The sequence below is a fragment of the Arvicanthis niloticus genome, chromosome 2 (genome assembly GCF_011762505.2).
Source record: "Arvicanthis niloticus isolate mArvNil1 chromosome 2, mArvNil1.pat.X, whole genome shotgun sequence".
Lineage (NCBI taxonomy): Eukaryota > Metazoa > Chordata > Mammalia > Rodentia > Muridae > Arvicanthis > Arvicanthis niloticus.
This window is the reverse complement of record NC_047659.1, coordinates 138,691,876-138,717,258: the sequence shown is the minus strand read 5'-3', so window position 1 is coordinate 138,717,258 and position 25,383 is coordinate 138,691,876. Positions and strand designations below refer to the sequence as shown.

The following is a 25,383-nucleotide window of genomic DNA, read 5'->3' as shown; positions in this document are numbered from 1 at the left end:
CACACACACACACACACGGCCTAGGCATCAGCCTCTAGGGGTTCAGCTAGATCCTGTTGTTTCTGTTCACTTGTCTTAATGTGAGTTTTCACCCTGCTTTCTTGATCTCTGCTATTTGGGTCTCAAAATAGCAACAGTAATTATCAGATGGTTGTCCCAGCTTCCCACCCCTGGCTGAACCCAAGCGCCTCTGAGATTTCCCTACCAAACCTCTGAACCCATCGAAGGGACACTCATGTGTCTTTCTAAGTCAGAACTCAAGAGAAGGAGATATCAGGAGAGACGGTAGCCCCAAGCTACAGGGAATCCTGGGTGATCTCCATCTTGTGTCACTATCTCCTGAGATGCGTTGTGGGGAATCAGAACACAGCATGAAACCTACAGAGGACAAAGAGTTCTCAGAAACAAATGGATTAGAAATATAGTCTCAGATGTTGAAGATGGAAGTTACAGTTATTTCTACCCAGGCCACCAAGTCTTCTCCTGTAGTTTAGACTGGCTTCAAACTCCTTGTAATCCTTGTGTCTCAGCCTCTCAAGTGCAGGATTATGTGTTTAAGGCACCTCAGGCCCTGATGGGTCCTTGCTTCTCTTAGCTCTCCGGTAAGTTCCACTTTCTGCACTAATGCCATGCAGTTACACCTGTCTGTCGTCTTTGTGATTGTCCTTGTATTTCTTTAGATGTCTATGATTATTTACTTTTCATTTCAACTGGATTCATTTTTTTCTTAACATTGAATTCAGTGAGAATGTCCATAAAATCAGAGTTCTAACATCCTCGGCTTTCCCTCTCTAAAATGCACGGAAAGTAAAAAAAAAAAAAAAAAAAAAAAAAAAGAAAAAAAAAAAAAAAGACTCAAACAACTCATGCTTGTACCATTGAAAATTATTCTGCCTCTGACTCATCGGAACAAGCTGAGAATTAACACCCGAGAAATGAAACCAACAAACTTTTCATAACCAAATAGTAAACAGCCCGGTTTTACAAATCGAGAGTCAAAACAACATTAAGGATATTTCACCGGGTCTTTATATACCACAAAAGATGACAAGCTTCCATGGTCTAGCTACTACTTCAAATACGAAAACCATTCTAAATAAGATTTGTTCATTAACTTTAAAATTATGTGTATGTGGGCCGGCATGTGTGTGTATGGGCACGCAAGCACAGGGACCCACAGAGGCCGCAGGAGGGTGGAAGATCCCCTGGAGTTCGAGTTTCAGACAGTTAGGAGTTGCTCGAATGGGTGCTGGGAACCACGCTCAGGTCCCTTGCAAGAGCAGCAGATGTTTTGAACCACTAAGTCCTCCCTCCAGCCCTGCAAGTGATTCTTGTCTATGGATCACACAAACACAGGCACGGAGGTGACTTTGGCTCTGGGTTATGATTGACATGGCAGATCTTTATGTGAAAGTTCTCTGACATGTCCAAAAGGAAGTCCCCAGCAGGAAATAAGGCTCGCCTCCTAGTCAGACTTTGAAGATTGAGCCGTGTGCTACATGGCGTGTCTAACAGCACTTAGTGTAGACAATGCATAAACACCTATGGTTTTCATTGTTGCCATCTGCCCTTAGAAGGGTCGGCTGACTGACTTGGCACAGGAGGTGCTTGACAAATGAGAGGCAGTGTTACTAGTATGATGCCCAAACTAGGGCGTATCTACCTTTACAGTCATCGGACTCACTTTGAGGTTACTGTGGAAAACAGACGGAAGACAGGTATAGTGAGCTGTTGCCTGGAATCCCAGCACCTGGGAGGCTGGGGCAGGAAGAGGTTTCAAAGCCAATCTGGACAACAGAGCAAGTTTTAGACAAAGTTGAACTGCACACCAAGACCCTGACTCAACATTAATTAACAGGTAAGTAGATTGCTAAGTAAGCAAGCTGAGTTCCATTCCTCAGGTATACTTCATAAGAATTTATTTTTAATATTTTAATTATGCCTATGGTGTGTGACTGCATGTGGGTGAAAATGCCTGTGACAGCCAGAGGCACTGGATTATCCCAGAGAGCTAAAGGACTCAGTGGTTGCACACCTCCTGGTGTGGACCTTTTGAAGGGCAGTCCTGACTACTAACCACTGAGCTAGCTTCCCATTGCCTCTCTGAAAACTTGCTTTGCTTTTCAAGTTTGCTCAAGGGACAAGTTGATTGTGCATATGCGTGTACCTGTGCGAGCGTGTGTCTGTGGCCATACATGTGTGTGCTACTATGTGTGCATACATGTGTTCACATGCATGCATGTGTGTGTCATGATTCCAACCACAGGCCTTGGCAAGAGAGAGAGAGAGAGAGAGAGAGAGAGAGAGAGAGAGAGAGAGAGAGAGAGAGAGAGAATAATGTGACGGCACAATGAGCAATCCCCACCCTTTGGCGGGCCACTCTCCCTGTCCTGATGGAACATCACAGACCACCAGGCTAGCTCGTGACCACTTTGTGAATGACAGACTCCGCTGGTCAATGGGAGCTCGTGATGGACCTACAAGGATCCGATCCTGGAACTAAGTGGTGAGCGCACAGAGGCAGAAGCAAAGCTCGGTGCTATTATTGCTGCTTGTTTACTGTTAATCTCTTCCTTCTCTCTACATCCCCTCCTAACACTTCCAGGCCACTTTTGCCCCACCGGAAGCAGCGTGCGCTGAACCCTGCTCGCCGGTGTCTCCACATCCAAGGCAATGCTTAGTACCTAGCAAGTGTGGTTAGTAAAGACCTGTGCTTACAGAAGAACAGAGCTCATGGGAAGGCCCAGTTCATGGCCAACCTAAGGCCAGCCTAAGCCCAAGGTCACAAGTCTGCTTGTCTTGGGAGCATCAGTTAAGGGTGAAGTAGTATTGTCACCCTTTCCCTGTCTCTTGTTGATTGGCCTGAAATTATTGCTATGAGCCTCACAGTGTTCATTTATAAAATCTGCAAGCCACTATAAGGAGGGAATGACATGAAGGTCATTGGGTGGAAAATTTTTCCTATGTAGAAGCTGTGTTGATTTTCTTTGTGACCTAGAGTTGAATAAACAGAAAGTTTCCCTGCATTCCTGAAGGGAGAAGCCAAGAAGCCAGAAAATACACCTATTTACAGAGTCGACTAACATGCATCTGTTTCCTGGACAACGGTGGGCCCAGCTTCTGCCTCCTGTGAGATTGTACACGTGGGCCTTGGGAAGTTGAATATGGGGCCAGACATGACCTCAGCTCTCATGAGGCTTACTACATGGAACTGGGAGTAGATTGGAACCCACAAAGCTGAACCCTGGGACAAAACAGGGTAGTGAGGCCTGTGACATGCAGTCTAAGGGACCATGGCCTATCTGAGACGGATGACCAGAGGACATGGTGACCAAGCATGGAGTGGGGACAGAAAAGAAGCAGGGAGCAAGCACACTGCTGAGTGCTTTATGCGAGAAGGCTAACGGGCGTGGACAGGGAGGCTGGCTCTCCTCAGAGCCCAACAATCCCACCAGACACTTGAGCAACACATTAAACGGCAGATTCAGGTTCAGTAGATCTGGATGGGTCTGCACTCTGCGTGTCTGATGAGCTCCAAGGGGTGCTGGACCAAGTTTGGGGAGAGGGGTTATAAGCTATCTCTCTGTGCTTAGAAGGAGGGGCTGGGTGTTAGGCAAGGGGTTTCCTTAAGATCCCTTTGCATTCTATGTACCCATTTCACAGTTATCACGGGCTAGTGTCATCTTCCTGGAGCTGGGGAGTTCTTGAACAACCATTAAAATTCAGTAGAAGACGCTGCCCTATCCTAATGGCCCAATTCTATCTGATATTACCTTCAAGAGCCCCCTTTTGGCAAATAGAAATTCTGGGTGGCTGTTGGTTCACCTGTATACTTAGTTTTAAAAATGTGTTGCTATTTCACCATGCGTGCGTGCCACAGTACACATGTGGAGGATAGGGTAACTTAAGGAAGAAGCCAGTTCTCTCTTTTTCAGGGATCAAACTTGGTGGTAAGCACCTTTACCTGCTGAGTCTTTTTGCTGGTTCTTATGCATTTATTTTTAAATAAAGCTAAGTTCACTAAAAAGACACACACACACACACACACACACACACCGACACTGAGATGCAGTAGTAGCCGCACACAGGATTGTCCTGACACCTTAAAAACACTAATTCATGCCCAATTCAATCCTTAAAGGATGATGCAGAGACTAACTTGCTTTTGTGGCTTGGGCTGACGCCTTGACAGACCTGGATGAAACATCTCAGGCTTGCAGCACACAGGGGAAGATTGAGCATTGCTGGGTTGTGTGTCTGTAGAGATGACCTGTAGCCAGGCAGCAGGGCAGTGCTGAGCTCATTGGGGAAATGTCAGCGCAGCTCCCTTGCAGTGACACGGTGGATTAAGGAACAGGGAGGCAGCTGCTTGCCTTGTGTCTTCACGACACATCCCAAGGGTCAACAGATGACTTTTTAAGACTCCCTAGGTGACAAAGACGGGCTCAAGAAACACGGTCCTCATAAGCAATCCCAGCTGCTCTTGACAAATGTCCCCAGACAGAGGTTGTCCACTGCCCTGTGCCTGCAGCTCAGTTACTCAGCTCTGCAGCTTTAAATCAAAGGTGGTTCCTGTTAGGCATAATCACGGTTTCCGGCAGCTTGTGTAACACATTAAGCGAGGAGCTACTGCCAGCAATGGCTTCCACAGAACATTCTCTCTGTGTAGGATTAAATCAATAGCAGCCAGGGACTGAACCTGGCATCCGTGCATATTGTAGGTACAGTGTCCCTTGCACACGAGATCAACCACTGCTCTCCTTTACCAGCTGCTTCTAAATCCCACCAGGCAGCAGAATCAGCCACAATCAAAGGGACCTCCACTCCTGAATGCACAATCCATGTTCCCGTGTCAGCCTCTCTGCAGGACAGCACATGGCCACCCAGTCAGTGATTCCCTGCACACCCCCAAACTTCAACAACCCCACACAACTTCCCCTTAACCTTCCTCACCCCAAGGGAGCAGGAAGGGACACAACCTCATCAGCTGACTCACACAGCCATTTTTCTCCCACTCAGCCTTGCCATGTCCTTCATTCTTGACACACAGAAACACATCCTAAGCCAGGCACATCTTTATTGCTTCAGGCTTGTCAAGTCTCAGTTTGCTTAATTAATAAATAAATCAAAACCTCAAAGGAAATTGGGAACGGGCTTTTGACCCCGAAAAGGAAAGAGCAAGGATCAGCTTGCCCTAGGACGTGGCTTTTTGTTCCTGGTGGCTCATTTTGGCACACATCTCACCTGAAGTTAAGTAAAAATACATACTGTGTTGTGTGCAAAACTAGAGACAAACCCCGGGGCCTCGTGCATGACAAGCAAGCATTCCGTCATTGCAGGTCCCCCAACCCTCTTCTTAACGTCTTCTTTTGAAAACGGTCTCATTAATTTTTCCCAGGCTGTATTGAACTCTGAAGCCCAAATAGGCTTCAGATTTGAAATCCTCCTGCCTCCGTCCTCATGATTGCAGGTCCCCACCACAAGGCTCCAACCAACATCACTACCACTTTGCAGAAGCTTGTTTATTGGTCTTACGCTCTCAAGCAAACCTCGCCACTAATACTCCATTTACTGAGTGTTTCCTTTGCAGCAAGCTGCGTTCCACACAGGAGAGACACTGTAGGCATGAACCACACAGTGAGCTCATGTCACACTGGGGATATAGGTTAAAGTTAAGGAATTAGTGCTGGGCTACACGGATGGCTCAGCAGTTGAGAGCACTTGTTGTTCACCAAGAAGATTCAAGTTCAGTTCCCAGAAGCCAAACTACCTTACCTGCTTCTCTGGAACTTCTTCTGGCCTCTAAGGACACCCATATGTATGACTCTCTCTCTCTCACAAACACACACACACACATACACACACACACACACACAGAGACACACAGACACACACACACTACACAAGACACACACATACACACATACAGATACATAGACACACACACCACACAAGACACACACATGCACACACACAGATATACAAACACACATATACCGATACACACATAGACATACAGACTCACAGAGAGACACACAGAGAGACATACATATACTACACAAGACACACACATGTACAGACATAGATACACAAACACACGCACACTGATATACACAGACACACAGACACACAAATATACAGAGATACACACACACACACACAAACACACATACACCAATATACACACAGACAACCAGACACACACAAATATACACAGATACACACACACACACACACACACACACACACACACTTGTGTGTGTGTTCAGGTTTCTAGGGAGCCACAAATCTGCATTCACCCATCCATCATCCACTCATCCACCTATCCATCATTTATCCATCTATCATACCCCATCAATCCATCATCTACCCATTCCTTCATCTACACATCCATCACCCATCCACCCATCCATCACCAGGCATCCATCACCCATGTGTCTACTTATTAGTCCAGGAGTCCTTGTTGAGTGCCTGGCTTTTGCCTCTATGTGCTCCAATGCCAAACTCTGAAAGCAAGATCTGGGTCTTTTCTATTTCTTGTAGTCTTGGCACATAGCACAGGGTCCTGCAAACAACTGAAATCGTCAGCCCTCTGTTGGCATAATAAAAGGAAGAAGACTCCAGAATGAACTGTGCTGTCTTCGGGGACTCTGTCTCCCAGGAATCTCCTGGCGACATTCATCCTTTTTTCCCACTTGAAGCTTCCTCTTGTTTTTCTGTTGTGAACGGGGTCTGCACCCCAGAAGATCTCTCCTCAGTATCTACTTCTACTCGGCAAGTTTCAGCTCTCAGACCACAGTATTTGCTGCGCTTCTGGAAGTCAGGGGCCTTTTATTTCTACCGTGTGTTTCTCCCTCATAGAAAATTAAAACATCATAATCCACAAATTGCTTTGCTGAGTCCACGAGGTGAGGAACAGCTGCCGTTTACCTGATCAAGGAAACCGTAGACAGTCCTTCCCCTCATTTTTATTAAAATTTTTTTTTCTTTTAATAAAGGAAGTTGTAAGTTCTCATTGCTACTGTTTTATCGAGGGGAGGGAAGGACTCCCTATCAACTCTCCCAATTCATCTTCTCCATTACAGGCTTACAGTAGCCTGCCATTCAAACTGCAGGGCTGAGAACACGACTGGGTGGGTAAGAAGGCTTGCAGCGAAAGCAAGAGGACTTGAGTTCAAATCCCCAGTCCCCATGTCAAATCCTAGCATGGAAAAGCATGCCTATAAAGCCAAGATTGGCAGATGAAGATGGGCACATCCTTGCCAGGCACCTTAGCCAAACAAAGAGAGCTCCAGGTTTAGTGAGAGAACCTGTCTCAAGATACTAGGTGGAGGACGACAGACCAAGGTGTGGGACTTCTTCCTTTGGGCTCCGACTGGGAGAGTCCATACCCACACATGTGTGTATCACACACATGCCCATTAAAAAAATTGTCTTCTTTGTTGAAGCACAGTGCTGGACTACGACATGTAACCACAGTGAGGATGTCTCTCGTGGAGACTCTAGGCCCAAGGTCTAAAATGAAGTATCATATCAGCATCTTTTAAAAAGAAAGGAAAACCCAAACAGAAAAGCACGGGGGGTGGGGGGGTGCAAACTGTTCCAGGTTTGAAAGCATCTCTGTGCTCTGCTTCTGGTCAGGCCACAGGAAATGCGAGAATACCTTATATTTTAATCAGAGTACATAAAACACTGCCTACAGTGTTATGCTGCCCCAGGGAGCACACCAAGCAGGGAACACTTGCAAACTCCAGGTCACTCTTCCCATTACATCACCATGAAAAAATAAATTTATGAGGCTGCATTCTATGGACATTATATATTGGAACCGTTAGTCTATCCCCAAATGAGAATGTCAGCTCAAACAACCAGGCTCCCCGAGAGAAATTCGTCAATCTAAATGTTGTGGATGTTTTTACAGCAACTGCCCACAAAAAATAATCAGAAAAAGAACTGAAGGCTTATTCGTTATTGATAATGAAATGGAGGAGAGAGAGAGAGAGAGAGAGAGAGAGAGAGAGAGAGAGAGAGAGAGAGAGAGAGAGAGAGAGAGAGAGGCTGTGCTGCTGCTGCGTGCTTCTCCGGAGATGATAATACAGAGGTTGTTTTGTGGGTCTTGCTTGTGATTTATTTGACGTAGTCCTCATCTAAGTGATTGGAAACACAGATGTTAATGCTGTAACTTTGCTTCCAGTAAATAATTCCTCAAAGGACTCACATTTGTTTAACCTTACTCACAGGATGATAAAACTGATTAAACATTTATGGGCGCAGCAACAATCCTGTTGGTTTATGTGCTTGGCAAGTCAGAAACCTCGGTCCCCAAACTTTTCCTCCTCCCATTCACCTCTCTTGAAGAAAAAAATACTGATGTCTTGGGGGAAATTTCTGTACTGAGGCTACAGAGATGTCCCCTTTCCTAATTTATTTCTCCATCTGAGGCTGACGTCTGACAGCAAAAAGAAAGACTGATACACTGATCCCCAAGATCAATAATTAAACCAAAGGGACAGCAATTGGGGTCCTCCTGTGAGACCCATGGAGGATGACTAAAAACCCCATTGGGGAATCACATTCTTAGGATTGCTGGCCTGCTCCTGAGATAAGGGAATGTGTGTGTGTGTGTGTGTGTGTGTGTGCAGTGTGCACAGTCATCTTTCAACACCATTTACTAAGAGCTTGCCTTAGACAGTCTGGTGGGCACTATCAGGAAGCAAGACTGTTCCAAAGACTCCAAATGGGACGAATACTCGTTCATTCATTCATTCATTCATTCATTCATTCATGTATTTGATTAAAACACCCTTTGTTCCAGACACTGACAATGAAATGGTACCTGGATTCTGTGATCAGACTCCTGACGTAATGCAGCACACAGCCCGGGGAGAAATAAAGACAAGGGAGAGACATCAGTTTGGAGGACCCTTTCTAGAACTCTCTGGTCTTACACATTTCCCACCTAGGACTGGCTTTTCCAACAGAGGAGGGTGCACAGCTGTGGTTCTACCTTCTTCTCCCTGCAGAGCCATTGCCTGGAGATGGGGTGAACCCACCGGAGGGTGCACTATGACCATGGTTTCACATTCATGGGGACCATCCATCCAGGACACCTCAGGCCTGCTTCCATTGATGACTTAGTGACAATCGAATCGCAAGTATCATGTGTTCTACAAATGCAAATCTCATCAATAAAAACGGCTCAAGTCAGGGCTGGGGAGAGGAGACGGCTCTGTGGTTAAAGTGCTTGCTGCAGAAGCACAAGGATCTGAGTTCGGATTCCAAGCACTGCTTCAAAAGATGGGCGTGGCAAGGTGTGGCTGTAGGACGCTCCCAGGCTCACTGGCCAGCTTGTATGGCCACTTAGTGAGTTCCAGGTTCAGTGAGAGACTTTGTCTCAAAACAAAAACTGTGAAAATGGAAAGAGAGACACACACACAGTACCCAAAATCAACCTCTGGCTTCCGCATGTGCACGCAGGTGTGTGCACTGGCACATACCCCCACATGTATGCACAAACCCATATATACATACACACATGAATGCATCACATTTAAACACCAATTAACTACTTAAATAAACAAACAAACAAACAAATAAATGGTCACATGAAATAAAGCTTCGCCACAAACACCAGCCCAGCTCATACCATCGGAAGCAGTGGATGGCACCTATTCCATGAGTGATGCTGGCTCAAATCACAAAAAACATCTAGAATCACATAAGTGTGTGTGTCTGTGTGTCTGTGTGTGTGTGTGTGTGTGTGTGTGTGTATGTGTGTGTACTCACGTGCTATGGAACACAAATGAAGGTCAAAGGACAACTTGTGGGAGTTCATTGTCTCCCTGTTTTCAAATCTTTGAGATGAAACTTAGGTCAGTATGGTGGCAAGCACATTTCCTCATGCAACACACACCGCACACACACAGATATACACAGACACACACATATACACACACAGAGACACACACATACACACACCACACACACATATATACACACACAGAGACACACACACATACACACACCACACACACATATATGCACACACAGACATACACAGACACACACAGAGACACACACACATACACATACCACACACACATATATACACACACAGACATACACATATACACACACAAACACACACAGACACACACTACACACACACATACACACACCAGACACACATATATACACGCACAGACATACACACACACACACAGACACACACACAGACACACACACAGACACACACACACACACCACACATACACACATATGCACTAATAGTGTCATGTAGCGAGGCTGGCCTGCAAGGCACTGTGTGACTGAGAATGTCCTTAAACACTTGGTCCTCCTCCCCCCACCCCCCATGAGCTGAGGCTACAGGATGAACCACCACATGTGACTGCTGTCTCTATATCTCTATTTCTAACCCAACACTGGTTTATACCCTAAACTGACATCAGCTGAATTTGGCCACTTCCAATGCTAAACTGCAAGCCTGCTCTTCAGCAGTTGCCTGTGACCCAAACACAATGCAGACCTCCTGTCTCCACCCATTCTGGAAGAATTGGTACCCCAGGAGCAGCTGAAGAAACTATGGGCTCAATGGCTCAGGCCAACTAGGACAAAGTCCAAGAAGAAGCCAGTGCTTTTACTGTACCAGTTGTTCTTTGGTTTGTCTCCACACTTCAGCCCACCTATTAACATTAACATATAAAAATGCTAATTGCTATTAACATTTTTTTTTCCTGGATGAACATGGAATTTAAACTATTACTAGTTGACTCACTTCTTGCTGAATATTTTTTTGTTCAGGGTCTTGTCATGTAGCCCAAGTTGGCCCTGTCATGTAGCCCAGGTTTGCCTTGTCATGTAGCCCAAGTTGCCTTGTCCTGTAGCCCAGGTTGGCCTTGTCATGTCGCCCAGGTTGGCCTTACATTCACCATATTGTCTAGGATTCTGATACAGTGTGCTGAGGTACATTTGGATCCAGTTCACTTGCTTTAAGTAGAATTCAGCAAGCGCCTACTAGGTGCATTTTAGCTAGAGAGCTGTGCCCATCTCCATGAGGGCATGAGGAGACATGCAGAGTTTGAAACAGTAGATGTTTCAATAACATTTATTTTTCTCAACTGATTCCCTTGCTAAATTTGGTAAAAATTCTCACAGCTCTTTTTCTCTACATAAATTACTTATGTGACAATTATAAAAAATTCTAAGTATATTCAATAAAGATTGTGTGTGAGGGTGAAAAATGTAAAACATGCTAAGTATCTATTTACAGAAGAGCTGATAAATTAATAAAATATGCATTCTTATGATGAAGCACAGTAAGACTTGCAGATAGGAATAATATCTCTCTCTCTCTCTCTCTCTCTCTCTCTCTCTCTCTCCCTCTCTCTCTCCTTGTTTTTGGTAGATACCCAAAGATAGGGTTAAAACATTTACAAAATTGTGTGTGAACCTATTTGCACTAAAATTTTTGAACATACACACAGAAACAACTTTTTTATCTGGCTACATACACGTGTAGACAAAATGATAAATAATGGAAAACACCCACACCAAATTCTTAATGGTGCACGGAAATGGGGAGGAGAGAACCATACTTGTTGAAGTGTCATTAGGTATCAAGAGTTGCTGCTTGGTGGCATGGTCACAGACGCTCAAGTCGGTGCTCAAAGAGAACTTCGTTTCAGCCAACATTTCAGGTCTTTATAGACGATATTAACCAATCAAGTGAATTATCCTATCTTATTTCTGTACTATCTGTTTGTGGGTTTGTTTGCTCAGGCTAGCCTATTATATAGCCTAGGCTGCCTTCCAAGGCTTGGTAATCCTGCCTAAGTCTGGAAGAGTTGGGGTTTCAAGTGTGAGGCACTCTGTATAGAATCATCTTATTGGGGAAAATTTTTTCTCTATTGTATTCCATCCCATGGACGATTGCTACTTAATACTTGTGTGGAAAGAGTTAGTGTTAAGGATGATAAAACAAGATGGTAAATTGTAGCCAAGTTCAATGGCTGGATGCCTTGCCACATTGAAACTGTTTCAATGGTTTGTTTTTCAAATGACCGCCATGACCAAAAAAATAAAAAAACCATATAAATTGTAAACAAACAAAATCAACAAAAATCCTGATATTGAACAATCAAACTAAAACCAACTGCTGATTTGTAAAAGAGAGATCCTGCAAGGCTTCTGCTCTAAGCAGTGTCTTCTCTCCCTGTGAAATGACAGACTCCCAAGTCTTCCCTTCAGCCCTCCCCAGCCCGTTATTCCAAGTACTCTTTTAAATGGCACCTACAATTACATACTTACAAGTAAGAGACACCTTTCACTGACCTGACAATGAATATTCTGTGGAATTTAGAGGTGGGTATGTGTAAAGGTAGCGTAGTGATTTATTGTTTGTAAAATAAATCACAGGGACGTGTCCTTGCATGGGGTCCATATTTTTTTGAGGGTCAGGAAGAGCCATGGGGCCCGCCAGAGATTTGCGAGGAGCAGCTGAGCAGCACCTCACCTTGGGACACTTCAGAGGCTCTGCAGGTTGGGGACACTGATCCTCTGTGACAGACCCCAGACAGACCGGTCCATGGGCTTTCCCACTTCTGTGTAAACTAAACCTCACAAGGCTGACAACGTTCATTGTGGAAACTTTCATTCTTATTGTGTGTGTATGTATGTGTGACGATGTATGTGTTCATGGGTCCAAGTGCTCAGATACAGGCAAATATGCATGTATGACTTCAGGGGCATTTCTGGGGTACTGTCATTCTGTTTGTGTTTTGAGACACGGCCTCTCACTTGAAACCGGAGATTGGTGATCACGGGCTGTCTCCACCTCACCATCTATGGGCTTACAAGAGTGCATTCCTGTGCCCAGATTTTCAGTAGGTATGAGGGATTGAGCTCAGGTCTTCCCACTTGTATGGTGAGCACTTCACCCACTGAACTGTATATTTAAAATCCAGAGCCAGTTTTTTAATAAAACCTTTTAAATTTGTTTGTAACTGTTCCAGGTTCAATATGGGATATATTTAGAAACAAAATTACTTTTCATTAGTTTTCTTTAAAAGGACTTACTTCACACCCAACTGACTCCAACTCAAGGAAAATAGTAAATTTTGGTAAAGTTCATACCCTTGATCTCCATTTGTGTGACTGGACCATGGATGTTTATGAGTTTCTGAAGCTGAGTCAAGTCTGGGCAACTGGGCTCTGCCACAGGGGGAGGGTTCACACCTTGTCTGAAAGTTCAGGGGTCTTAGGCAAGCTACGTGTAACTGCAGCAGCCGACTTCTGTATCTCCCTAATAAATGGGCATAACAACAGCATCACTCTTAGACCCTTGTATTGAAGAGACCACACACAAGTCACCATAGTGTCGTGAGCACTCAGGAAGGGCTAGATAGCAACTAATCTTACTTCTTCTCATTTAGACATCAGGGAAGGGTGTCTAAATTGTCACCAGTGTCACAGAAAACTGTGGCAATGACAAATATGCCTAGTGTCAGGTTCGTCACCACCACCACCACTACCACCATCATCATCAACATCTGTATTACTGTCACTAATGGGTGCTAGGCATTATGACTTACAATTCTACATTATATGTGTATATTAAGTATATTCTATATAGTTATATATTATAACTTAAAAGGGACTTATAAACCCAGTTGCTGGGAAGGATAACAGAGAAATGGCAAGTGGTACAGAGGGAAATTATTGAAGAAAGCATGAGGAAATACGTAAACAGCAGCAGCAAGAAAGCTGCCTCAAAAGCTCAGAAAGTGACAAAAGTTGGTCCATGAGCAGAAGAGGTCTTTTCTCATTTGGTATTCGGGTGGCTAGCAGACCATGAGCAGCCAGAGCCCTTTCTACTGCCCCTCCCCTGTGTGTGCGTGTGTCTCTGTGTGTGTGTGTGTGTGTGTGTGTGTCTATGTGTGTCTGTGTGTGTGTCTATGTGTGTCTGTGTGTTTGTGTCTATGTGTGTCTGTATGTGTGTGTGTCTGTGTGTGCGTGCGTGTGTGTCTGTGTGTGTCTGTGTCTGTGTGTGTGTCTGTGTGTGTGTGTGTGTGTCTGCGTGTGTCTGTGTGTGATGCTGAAGATAGATCCCGGGGCCTTATCTATGCTAGACTAGCACCACACCGCTGGGCTGTACATGAGCGGTTAGCTTCACTTGTTAACTGAGTTGTTCTCTAAATACTGATGTTTGGTCCTATGACCAGGAATACAAACTGCATGGATGATGTATTCGCCTGGTAAAATAGAGTGTGTGCTGACAGCTCTAAAAAAATGGAATTGATACAGCATAGAGAGAGTGAAGGAGAGACAACTATTACTACTATATATACACACACATAAACATACAAACAGACACACACACACATACACACATAAACAGACATACAAACATACATTCACACATACACACACATACATACACACATATACACATGAACACACAAACACACATATACACATACACACATATATACACACACATACACACATATACACACACATACACACATATACACACATATATACACACATACACACATATACACACACAAACACACATACATACACACAAACACATACATACATACAAAGGGAGCAAAGGAGGATAAGAGAATTTTTATATGTGTACTTTATATACATATTGTATTTTTTATTATGGAGCATAGCAATAATATATTTACATATTATATATTCATATATCTCTGAAACAATAATGCATGTTACCATAACACATAATGCATGTCTATAGCAATCAGATTATTTATTACACATACACACACATGTACTGTACCCTGAAATCCAAAGACATACTGTATGTATTCCAGGAGGACTCCCAGACCCCAAAAACCATCCTCCTCTTTCACGTCATCAGAATTCCCAAACTCTGACCTGGGAGTCTGAAAATCTGCATGTTCACCAGGCCTCCATGTGAAGACTACTCCCAAGAAAAGTTGAGGACCTTGCTCTATTCCAGATGCCAGACCTTCCATATTTTCAAAGCTTCCTGTAAGAGCCAAGCTGTTCTCAAGTTTCTTCCTGATATCCTGGGGGGAGGAAGTTCCTTCCGTTTTCCAAACTGTTTTGAACTTTTAATGGAGGCCTTTCTGGCAGTCTCTGGGCCTGGCTGTGACTTGGCACCCCTTCCTCACAGCTGGAACCACAATCCCGCACTCTGTCCCCTTCCTCACAGCTGGTCCCACTGAGCCCCGTGCTCTGTCCACACCCTGACACGGATTGCCTCCTCACATATCAGCCTACCAATATGGATTTCTTTTTATGCTTTGTTGAAACAGTACCCTTTTAACTTAAATAATTCCACTTTCAAACAAGAGAGTTGTGCCATTTGCCAGTCACAGTCAATGCAAATTGGTAGCATTTGTCATCAATTGGTGGCCACCGGATGCCGAAAACCTCAGATTATAATGTCATATTTTCACTGTGAGCTGCTTCTTGCTAAATCTGAGGTTTACTGTTTCTGATAAGCAGGGAGGGGGGAGGTAGCAAAGACAGGAGAATTTTTTTTTTTTTTTTTTTTTTTTAGAACGAGGTGTTTAATTTTTTTTTTTGAGATAAGACTATTCCATATTTTATTTGAAATCAAAATAAGAAATAGATGGCACACCTTGGATTTGCTTTTCAATCTGACAGGAGAATTTCAAAGTGGGTCTTTCTTCTACATGGAATGGGAGCGTCAGGAGTCATTGTGAGGGGAACTCTCTCAACATCACCGTGTCACTTAGTGACCTCAAAACAACCACCGATGGTATGCTACCCCAAGGCAGAACCACTGCAGGTTAAATTATGGTCAATAATGGGCTTGGGTCCTCCATTATTGCTCTAGTTCTAGTTTTCTCACTGTTGCTATGATGAAACACTCTGGGCAAATGCAGTTGCGGGTGGGGGGTGCATTTGACTTCTAATTCTAGGCCACAGAGCCTCTCACTGTAGTGAACTCATAGCTGCAGGAGTTTGAGACAGCTAGACACGCCATATTCTCAATAAAAAGCAGAGAGAAACAAATGCTCCTGTGCTGCCGGCTTGCTTTCCTCCAGCTTTCTCTGTGCTATCTAGTTTAGGACCGGTGCCTAGGGGATGCTGCTGCCTGAAACTGTCTGGGTCCTCCTATGTCAATAGTCAAGAAAATCCCTGAGAGACAAGCCTACAGACCAGCATGATCTAGACAATTCCTCAGTTGAGGCTGTCTTAGCAAGTGAGTCTCAGTTGTAACAATTTGGTATTTAAAACCGAAACCACAACCATAGTTTGGCAAACCCAAACCAACTTGTGTAAAGGATCCTTCTAGGGGAAATTTCGGATGAGGTGACAACCATTTGAGCTAGTGGTCTATAACCTTTGTCCTTCCTGACAACAAAGTCACAGTCATGCAGTTTGCAAACAAAAGATATCATGTACCGACTGTGTGTTGGGTCTCACACACACTAAAGCATCAGGACATAATGTCTGTCTATTACAAGTTCAGAATCACCATGGTAGTTTGAATGCTTTAACATTTATTGAGTGCTTACTGTGTACAAAGTACTGTTCCAAGTGCCTTGTTAACATTACTACTTTATTACAATTCCAAGAGGGAGGCTTTACCATCCTCCTTCTGCCAATAGAGAAATCAAGGCCTGGGTCAGGTCATTACCTTGTTAATGTTATGGTTCAAATTTATTGACCACTATGTACAGGGGGCTCTCTGTTAAGCATATGATCTGATTAATCTCAATTAATGCTCATAAAATCCCAATGAGATGAATCATTTCATTCAGTCTGTGCTGCTAATGAGGAAACTAAACTCTGGGAAGCAAGGGTAGCCGGCGTGGTACTGCCAAGATGCTGTGCACGGTGGGGAATGGAGCCCTTGCCAGCCTGACTCTGTGATCTGCCTATGCTCTCCTGTGCTCTACTGTCTGACTTGGTGGGAGCAGGCAGAGGATGATGCAACTCCAGGAACCTAGAAAACACACTTGGGGAAAGGTCCTACCCTTCCCTGAACAGTCAATTCCAGAAGAAATGCTCCAAACACCACTTGGTTCTTGCTCCCGTGCAGACTCTGAGAACTACAAAATGGCAGCATGGTTCTTGTAAGTAAACAGAGGAGAGAAATAAAAGAGAGATTCAAAGAATACAGTAATAAAACACGAACAACTTATTCTTCACAGACAGCATATAGTGCAGCCTCCCCTTCATTCATCCCTTCCCATCTGTGGTCCTGCTTTCTTCTGTTGGATGACACTCAGTGTCCTTCCCCATTCATCTGGTCCAAGTCCAGAGGCTTTGTCCCCAACTGATGATTCAGGAGGCTCCTGGGGGGGGGGTCACCCTGCCTCTGATGCTGATGCTGGGCAAACAGCAATGGCAGGGACAATGACCTTGAGTGTTTCAGGTCATCCCTCCTCTCCCATGCCCTCCAAAGCCTCCATCTCAGGAGGGACTCTGGCTCAGCTCTGCAATCCACCCACATCGCCTGCAACCCTGGCTCTGCCTCTTGGTCCCAGAAAGATCCTAGCCCTGGACTGTGTTGTGCCTGGCACCATCTCCCCCATCCAGATACATTTCTCCAATGGCTACTTCTGTCTAGATCCAATGTCAGCATCCCGTCCATGCAGAGAGCCATTTTCTTATTTAAAATGGACCACCCCTCACAGTTAGGCTCAACTGTTCATATATTCTTTGTTTTCTTCTCTGTAAACTCCATGGCTTCACACCACGGGATGGATGGCCTTCCTGTTCTCACACTAAAGCTAAGCTCCACGAAGCCAGGCCCTTTGTTAGTTTTCTTCAAGGCTCTAGCTCCAGAACCTCCTAACACAGTACCTAACACAGAGCAACTTTTAATCCCAGCTGTTCAGTGAGGTCTTAATGGCGTAAACACCTCTCTAAGTTCTCCAGGACCTCAGTATCTTCATCTTATGATAGACATAGACAGAGGGCTTTTTCTCTCCTCCCAAGCACTTGCCTAGAGGTGACAATTATAAGTGAAACAGCCTGTAACCTTCTTCCATTAGCTCAACAACTCTCAAACACTGCAGTGCTGGACCCTGGGGGACAGGTAACAGATCCCTGGTGGAGCATGAGGAAGGCTGACAATACTTGGGAAGCTGGGAGCATTTGGGGCTGTGCCAGCAAGGCATTCAGAGAGCAGGTGTGCAGATGCTGAACCTCAGGGGTCAGAATTGAGACTCCAGCACCCCTTCCCCACCAATCACCAACTTTCCACATTGTATCCCTGACTGAGCTTAGGTAGAGGGTCTAGAACTCTCCATAGGAGCCAGCATCCTTACCAGACAAGTTATTCAGTGTTTACACACGGGGTCGCCACTGCTTTTGCACAACAGGCAAGAGAAGCCACGGTAAACAGGATACACATTTACTGGGAAACATGGTTGCTTGTCGTTAGCACTTTCAACATTGATACAGAACCAAGCTACAGCAGGGACATAGATCAGAGTCGCACACCACTAAAGCATGCACGTCTTCCCACCAGTTCCTGCTGTTTGCTCTTCAGTACTGTGTATTTAGTGCCTAAAGACAGCTGCCTGGATTTGTCCCGGAATTCCTACGAAAGGAGGAAGGGGAAGAGGAAGAAGAGGACAGAGAGAAGGAGGAAGAAAGAGAAGAGGAAAGGATGAGGAAGAGAAAGCAAATGAAGGGGAGAAAGGGAGAGGAAGATGGAGAGGAGGAGGGAGAGGAGGAGGGAGAGGAAGGGGAGAGGAGGATGAAAAGGAGGAGGGAGAGAAGGAAGGAGAGGAGAAGGGAGAGGAGGAGAGAGAGGATAGGGAGGAAGGGAGGACAAGGAGGAAGAGGAGGAGGGGAAGGGAGAGGAGGAGGAGGAAGAGGAGGAAGAAGAGAAGGGAGAGGAAGATGAAAAGAAGGAGGAGGAGAAGGAGGAGGGTTCATTTACTCAAGAAGATCTCTAAGCACTGGGCTGGCAGTAAACACATTAGCTGTATCACCACACTTCAGAGTCCCAGCTAATGTGTGAAGCGAGCGTTATCTTGTCTTCTTTCGATGGAAGAAACTGAAGTGCAGTTGGGTCATGGAGCTCGCTTCCATGCACACAGCTGGCTGGGACCTGCTACTGGGTGGGTACCTGGGTGAGGTTGGCCCCAAACAGCTCTCTTTTTCCACAGCCTTGTCAAGTCAATGTGATGATGTGGCCCACAACTTCAAGGCCTCGGTCTCTCTCCATAAGGGCCACAAAGGCTAGCACATGTGCTCCTCCCTGGCTGCTCTTGCCATCTTAAGTGCCGTTCACCATCCCTGGGAAGCCACTGATATCTGGAAGGGGATCGTTACCAACTCAGAGATACATGCACCCCAGTTACATCCCCTCCCTTCCCTGCTTGAAAACTTCCAACAGAATCCTATCCTTCAATCAAATCAGAAGGCCACTTGCGATTCAATACCATCTCAGCTAACTCTCCTGCCTCATTTCCTGTCAGTCTCAGGTAAGCCCCACCCTAACCACTGTAGGCACTGTGGCTTCCTAAATAGTATACTTTTCATACATACGTGCATGCCCATGGCCTCAGGCCCACGGCATACATTGCGTCTACTGCCTGGAAGAAATGCAAACTCCCACTCTGTGCCTAGCTATCCAACATCATATTGTACATTCATCTGTGCATTTGCTTCCTGGTCTCACTCTCAAGAGTCTTATCTGTGTGAGGGTAGCACATGGCACCTGGTATGTAGTCCTCATTTCTAAATGCACGAAGGACACAAGTGTGCAGGATCACACGCTAGGAAGAGCCCTCCGCATGCATGACAGTGGCTGGCCCAGAGAGACCATGTGTCGACACTACGAAGGACAGGCTTTTCTGTCAATGCTCTTGACTTTCCTGTGGATAACCGTCACCTCGGGTGTAGGGAGTCTGAGGAGGAGTCACCCCGGGTTTAGGGAGGATGAGGAGGAGTCACCTCGGGTTTAGGGAGGATGAGGAAGAACTAAGCATGCATGTCTTTGATGCAACAATACTGTGGCTATTCTTGCCAAACTCCCGAAATAGATGGACTGCAGAGGCCTCGAGGTGCAGGGGACTGGCTTTCAGTCCAGTTTGGCTATGGCTTAGCCTAGGTCCAGCAGATCCTGGTCAGGGAACAGGGACTATCATGACTTCTAGCTCACAAGGATCTATAAGAAATAAGCCTTTGCTCACTTTCCCTCCCTTCTCCTACAAGGTACCTCTTGGCCACCCACATGCTCGCCATTCCAACTCCCTCCTGCCTGATTTCACATTCGAAACACAGGTAACGATAACGTTGCAGTGCAATTTACTGCGTGTAATTCTTCTATCTATAAAAAAAAAAAAAAGATTTTCTCCTCTTGTAAATTGATTTGTGTGTTCTTCAGCCTCTCTGAGCTGGACCACTAGTGACCAGGGATGGGACCCATCCTACTTAACCTCTAGGTCCCAGCTACTAGAACAAGATCCAGCACACAGTAGGAATTCAAAACTCAGTTGCTGTGTAAGCAAATATATATGAACATGTGTGAATACATATGACATATGAAGCACTTAGTCCAGCACATAGGATACCACAGGCACTCATGATGTCACTTCCACAGTTCTGGCTGGGCCTACAATAAATCTTATTCCTCGGGAAATAAGTATTTTTGAGCTGACACCAAGTTCTAAGTAGACCAGCATGATGGCATCCATCACAGGCTAAGATCTACCCAGAAACTGGAGTTTCAGTTTGTATATATGTGTGTATGTATATATGTCTGTGTGGGTGTGTGTGCATGTGAGTTCAGACAGCCTGACAGGAAAGCAGAAGCATCAGATCCCCCAGAAGTGTTACAGGCAGTCGTGAGCAAGCTGATGCAGGTACTGGGAACCCAACTCTGGTCCTTCTCTTAACCCCCAAGCCATCCTTTTAACCCTAAAACTTCCATTTTTAAAAGTCAAAAAGTGGGCTGGAGAGATGGCTCAGCTGTTAAGAGCACTGACTGCTTTCCCAGAGGTCCTGAGTTCGATTCTCAGCAACCACATGATGGCTCACGACCATCCGCAATGTGGTCTGATGTCCTCTTTTGGTGTGTCTGAAGAGAATAATGGTGAATACATAAAATAAATAAATAAATCTTGAAAAAAAAAGAATTAAAAAGTCAAAAAGTACCAGTATCTCAGGGCTTGAGACATGGTTCTGCATTTGCTACAGCACCCTGCTCTTGCAGAAGACCTGAAGTTTTATTCCTAGCACCCTCATTGGTGACTCACAACTGCCTCAACCTCCCGCTGTGGGGAACAGCGGGACACCCTCTTGTGGCCTCCTCAGGCACCATCATTCTCTCATGTGCACACCACACCTATGCTCTCCCCTATACACATGATGCATGAATTAAAAATGAAATCCTTTAGAAATAACTGCATCTAATTTCTTTTGATCCCTGAGATGGCCGGATGCATGGTAGGCAGGGATTGTCTACTCACCTTCTTTCCTGCATAATATTCCCTGGCTTGGCTATGGAGAATGAAGAGACTTCATTTGCTCAAATCCCTGGGATACCTGTAGGTTCTGAGTACTTTTTTCAGCCCATGTTTATAATATTCTCAACAAACTTGAGCCATAAATAAATATAAGATCGGCCTATTTTGTAGATTGACAAGTAGAGGCAAAATGTGAGCTGCCTACTGAGTTACCCCACTCACAAGAAAGAGATGTGGAGATCGCAAACGTGGATTAACAAAGCGAATGAGGAACTTCCAGAACCCAGTCACTTCTTTCTCCACCACTCCATCCGCATTTGACAATCATATCCCGAGATGAGCCTGGGAAGATGCGCGAGGCGCCATACCCAACTTTCTAATAAAGGAAAATAGCCGGAGGCAACGCCGATGTAAAACACATGGAGAGCCTTTCTTCTGCCATTTCCCCTCTACCAAGTGGCACCGTGAGCGGAAGAGATTTAACTCTTCTCTACAGCGTCGCCTTAGCCCAACAGCTATTCATATCTCCCTGGAGGCTAAGAGGGAAGACTCCTAAACACACAGAAAATTCCAAAGATCTGATAAACTGAAGTGATTTAAAGTAAGCCCCACGCAGTTTATACAGAAATATTTATCTGCCGTGCCTCTTGCTTACAGAAGCCATTTATCCCCTGTGGACAACCTTGACCCCCGATCTCCCGTGTCACCAGATTTCGTGGAGCCTTTCATGATCCAGGGCTGCGCCAGGGGAGCTTCTCGGAAATTTCACTAGCAGCAGAGCAGCAGCTGCCAAGTCTTTTTTTTTTTTTTTCTTTCTTTCTTCTTTAAATCTCATCCTGCCTTTCCTAACTATTTTCCCTAGAAACAATAACTGCTTTCTCTCACCTTAATAGCGAAACTGTATAATCTCCACAGAAACGGCTTTCCGGTGCAGCTTTAAAGGAAGGCTCGGGTTGTTGTTACTCACTCCATTCCGAAAGCACTTTACTATTTAGCTCGCCAATCTTAATTTTTGTACTAACGGAAATCGCAGGGATGCTTTCTCTTCATTTGCCTGTTTGTTTCTAGTTTTTGTTTTGTTTTGTTTTTTAAAAGCTCATCCTCGTGTCTGGTAGCTTCATGGAGACACAGGGCCTTTCCTGTAGCTCAAATGGACACTGTAGCTTCCCAATTAAATCAGTCTTTGCAGAGAGCTGCAAGGGAGGTAGAATCCTGCTTAAACTGCCTTCCTGGTTCAGTGCTTGTCATTCTGATGAGACGCATCGGTACCCTGCCATGATGCTCCCTCGCTGTCCACTGAAGTTTCCACCACGTGGGCTGGCTGGCTTTTACAGTTTCTCCATGGCTGCTCTTGGCTTTGCATATCCACGTTTGGTTATCTGAGAGGGCATGTGCGCACGGATGATGTCTTTGTACATCCGTAGAGGAATATACAGTACTAGACACTGTTCTTGGTTTTGAGAGTTGGTATTGGGGGGGGGGGACACCAAATTTGTTTTTTGGTTTTGTTTTTTAAATGAGACAGGTGGAAAGAGAACTCTCAGGCACAAGCAGAATCCAAAGCAAATGCTTTCAAATCTGATTCAGGTATTTTTTTTTATTCCCTGTGTAATTTCTCTGAGCTCATTAGCACTGAAACTTCTGTACTGTACATTTCCTTGTTGCTCAGAGAAGCTAAATGGCACTGATATACAGTGTTAATAGGCTTAGTAAGCTGGGCCTCTTGCATTTTAATTTCTAAAATTTTAAACAATTTTACGAATGGCTGTGGCATCTTGGGCTATTTCAGGACACTCAGGGGACATTTTTCCCCCCACTGAGAGAGCGTGGAAGACAGAGAGAGAGACAACTGGAAATTCCAAATGGCCATGTTAATGATTTTCAGAGATGTCTGCATTGTTTAGTCATCTCGTCCACAGAGTTTACTTTGGAAACAAATGTAGCTCCAGCTCTTCCCTGCAGCCTAGCGTCCTCTCCGCCTTGCTCGGAGTGAGCATGCCGTGGAAGGGTCCCTCAGACAAAACTGAGTGTTGGGAGCACAGCCACATGCTGAAGATGACCTTACAACTTACAGGTAAGACCTGTGTGTTCCCAACGGTGCTGTCCTGACAACCCACGGAGCATAGCAGTGGGCTCTAAAGTCCCTCGTTGTTATTAACATTTCCTTGTGGCTTGGTGGGTGAACTCTGAGATCAATATCAATGCTATGCCTGCACCTGCACCCAAGAAACGTCCCAACATGAGAAATTCAAAGGTGGGGAAGGATGGGGAGAAGAAATTCTAATTCTAGAAAAAAACACAATGCTTTGTGAGATAATCTTGCCAATAGACAGTGCTTTTTGGGTTTTGTTTTGTTTTGTTTTTTCCCCTAAATGCAATATCCAGACTGTCATGCCAGCACTCCTAGGAAGGTGATTTTTCAATGCAGGTAGAATGACTAAGGCCCCTAAGGACTAATTAGTTGCTTGTCAAAGGTTACCCCAAACCTCTAACTTTAAACAGAACTTCTAAAATGCAAAACAGTGGGTTTTTTAAAAGCAATTTTTACAAATTAATGGGAAAAAAAAAAGCTACAGGATCCTCCCCCAGCCCCAGTGAAGGCTAAGATGGAGTTTGAGCCCTGGCTAAAGACTGTAAGAAAAGCAATCCCGTTTTCACCACAACATTCAAAAACTAAAATAAATTCCACTCAAAGAAAGAAAAATTACAACCATGCTCGCCACCTGAAAAGCAATACATTTATTTGTGTGCCAAGCATCTTTTAATACCGCTGTGATATTTTTCCCTAAAAGTCATTCAGTTTGATTGAAATTACATATGTGATGATGCAGCCCTGCTTTGGAGAAGCGATACAAGACACCTCTGCTAGTTTAAGGTATTTTCAATGGACTTTACGCCCAGTGAAAATGACTCTTTGTTCATGCCTGGTCTTAATACAGAATTTGATAGGTTAGTCTCATTTTTAAAGGGAGTCTGGGTGGGTTCAGGTACTTCCTTTATACTTAGAGTCTTCCCAAAGTGTTGCTAAGTGCATAGATGGTCCACATACTTGGAGGGGAAGCTGCAATTTGGATGTTGAACTCACAGACCTGATGCAAACCAGAACAGAGCCCAGGGTTTTTGTTTGTTTGTTTGTTTGTTTTCTCCTTGACTGGCATTCCTATGCTCAGTTGCAGGGACAGCCAGAGAAGCTTCATCACAAGGACCTTAAATAATGCCAGCTCAAGTCTCCCTCTAAGATCTGCAAAGAGCTGGATTCTCAAGCCTTGAGAAGAGAAATAGACAAAGCCAGGTATTATCCTGTAGACTTTGGGAGAGAGTCCCCCTAAGTCTCCCCCCAAAAGTGGTAAGTCAGAATGGATGTAGAGGGCCTGTAGAGAGCACATCCTCTGCTGGAGAATGTGACAATATTCAAAACGGGGGGGGGCAGGGGGTGCAAATCTCAAGATGCTTAGGAAGGTATCCATGGAGTGTGGAGTTTCTCCAAAGGCAGCAAGAAGAACCAAGTTGACTGAGAGCAAGAAACACAAAGTGGAAGAAAAAGAAGAGTAAAGAACTTCTGAGCCACATTTTTACCCTTCCCAAAGGTAACCTCGAGTATCTGACCGCCCCCCCCCACATACCCCAAACAAGCTTCAGCGATTTCACTGCCGAAAAGTTCCCCCCTTGGCGCCCTTTTCTCCCGTCTCTACTTCAAGTTCTGCCTTTCACAATCTTCTGATTAGGGTTAATATATTATATCCTGATATGGCAGATTAAAAATGAGATCAATAAATGCCTAAAACAAATGCACTTTTGAAATGTCCTATTCAATCTGGGTCTTTAAGGGTGAGCTGAGAGGAGGCGGGGGAGAGAAGGAGAGCGGGAGAGAGCTGGGGAAAGGACCACAGGAAGAATCAATTCTGAC

The 25,383-nt window shown here is 44.9% G+C and overlaps 1 protein-coding gene and 2 long non-coding RNA genes across 11 annotated transcripts in view; 2 read left to right on the top strand and 1 right to left on the bottom strand.

Annotated features, from left to right (window-relative positions):
- LOC143441524 (uncharacterized) overlaps window positions 1–3,873 on the top strand; it is a 4,548-nt gene extending 675 nt beyond the window's left edge. The window contains exons 2-3 of the long non-coding RNA XR_013109042.1: window positions 1,672–1,858; window positions 2,408–3,873. This is a non-coding gene — a long non-coding RNA (uncharacterized LOC143441524). The remainder of the gene's footprint in view (window positions 1–1,671; window positions 1,859–2,407) is intronic.
- Tshz2 (teashirt zinc finger homeobox 2) overlaps window positions 1–25,383 on the bottom strand; it is a 441,921-nt gene that overhangs the window by 411,180 nt on the left and 5,358 nt on the right. For 2 of the 9 annotated variants that reach the window (XR_013109037.1, XR_013109038.1), the window contains exons 2-3: window positions 21,480–23,692; window positions 5,776–19,320 (exon numbers count right to left, since the gene is read on the bottom strand). The exons of 6 other annotated variants lie outside the window; for them this stretch is intronic. The gene's annotated coding sequence lies outside the window, so the exon portion shown is untranslated. The remainder of the gene's footprint in view (window positions 1–5,775; window positions 19,321–21,479; window positions 23,693–25,383) is intronic. One more of the 9 variants, XR_013109039.1, reaches the window with a different exon arrangement.
- LOC143441522 (uncharacterized) lies at window positions 23,410–25,264 on the top strand. Its single transcript, XR_013109040.1, has 2 exons — window positions 23,410–23,550; window positions 24,647–25,264. It is a non-coding gene; the product is annotated as an uncharacterized LOC143441522 (long non-coding RNA).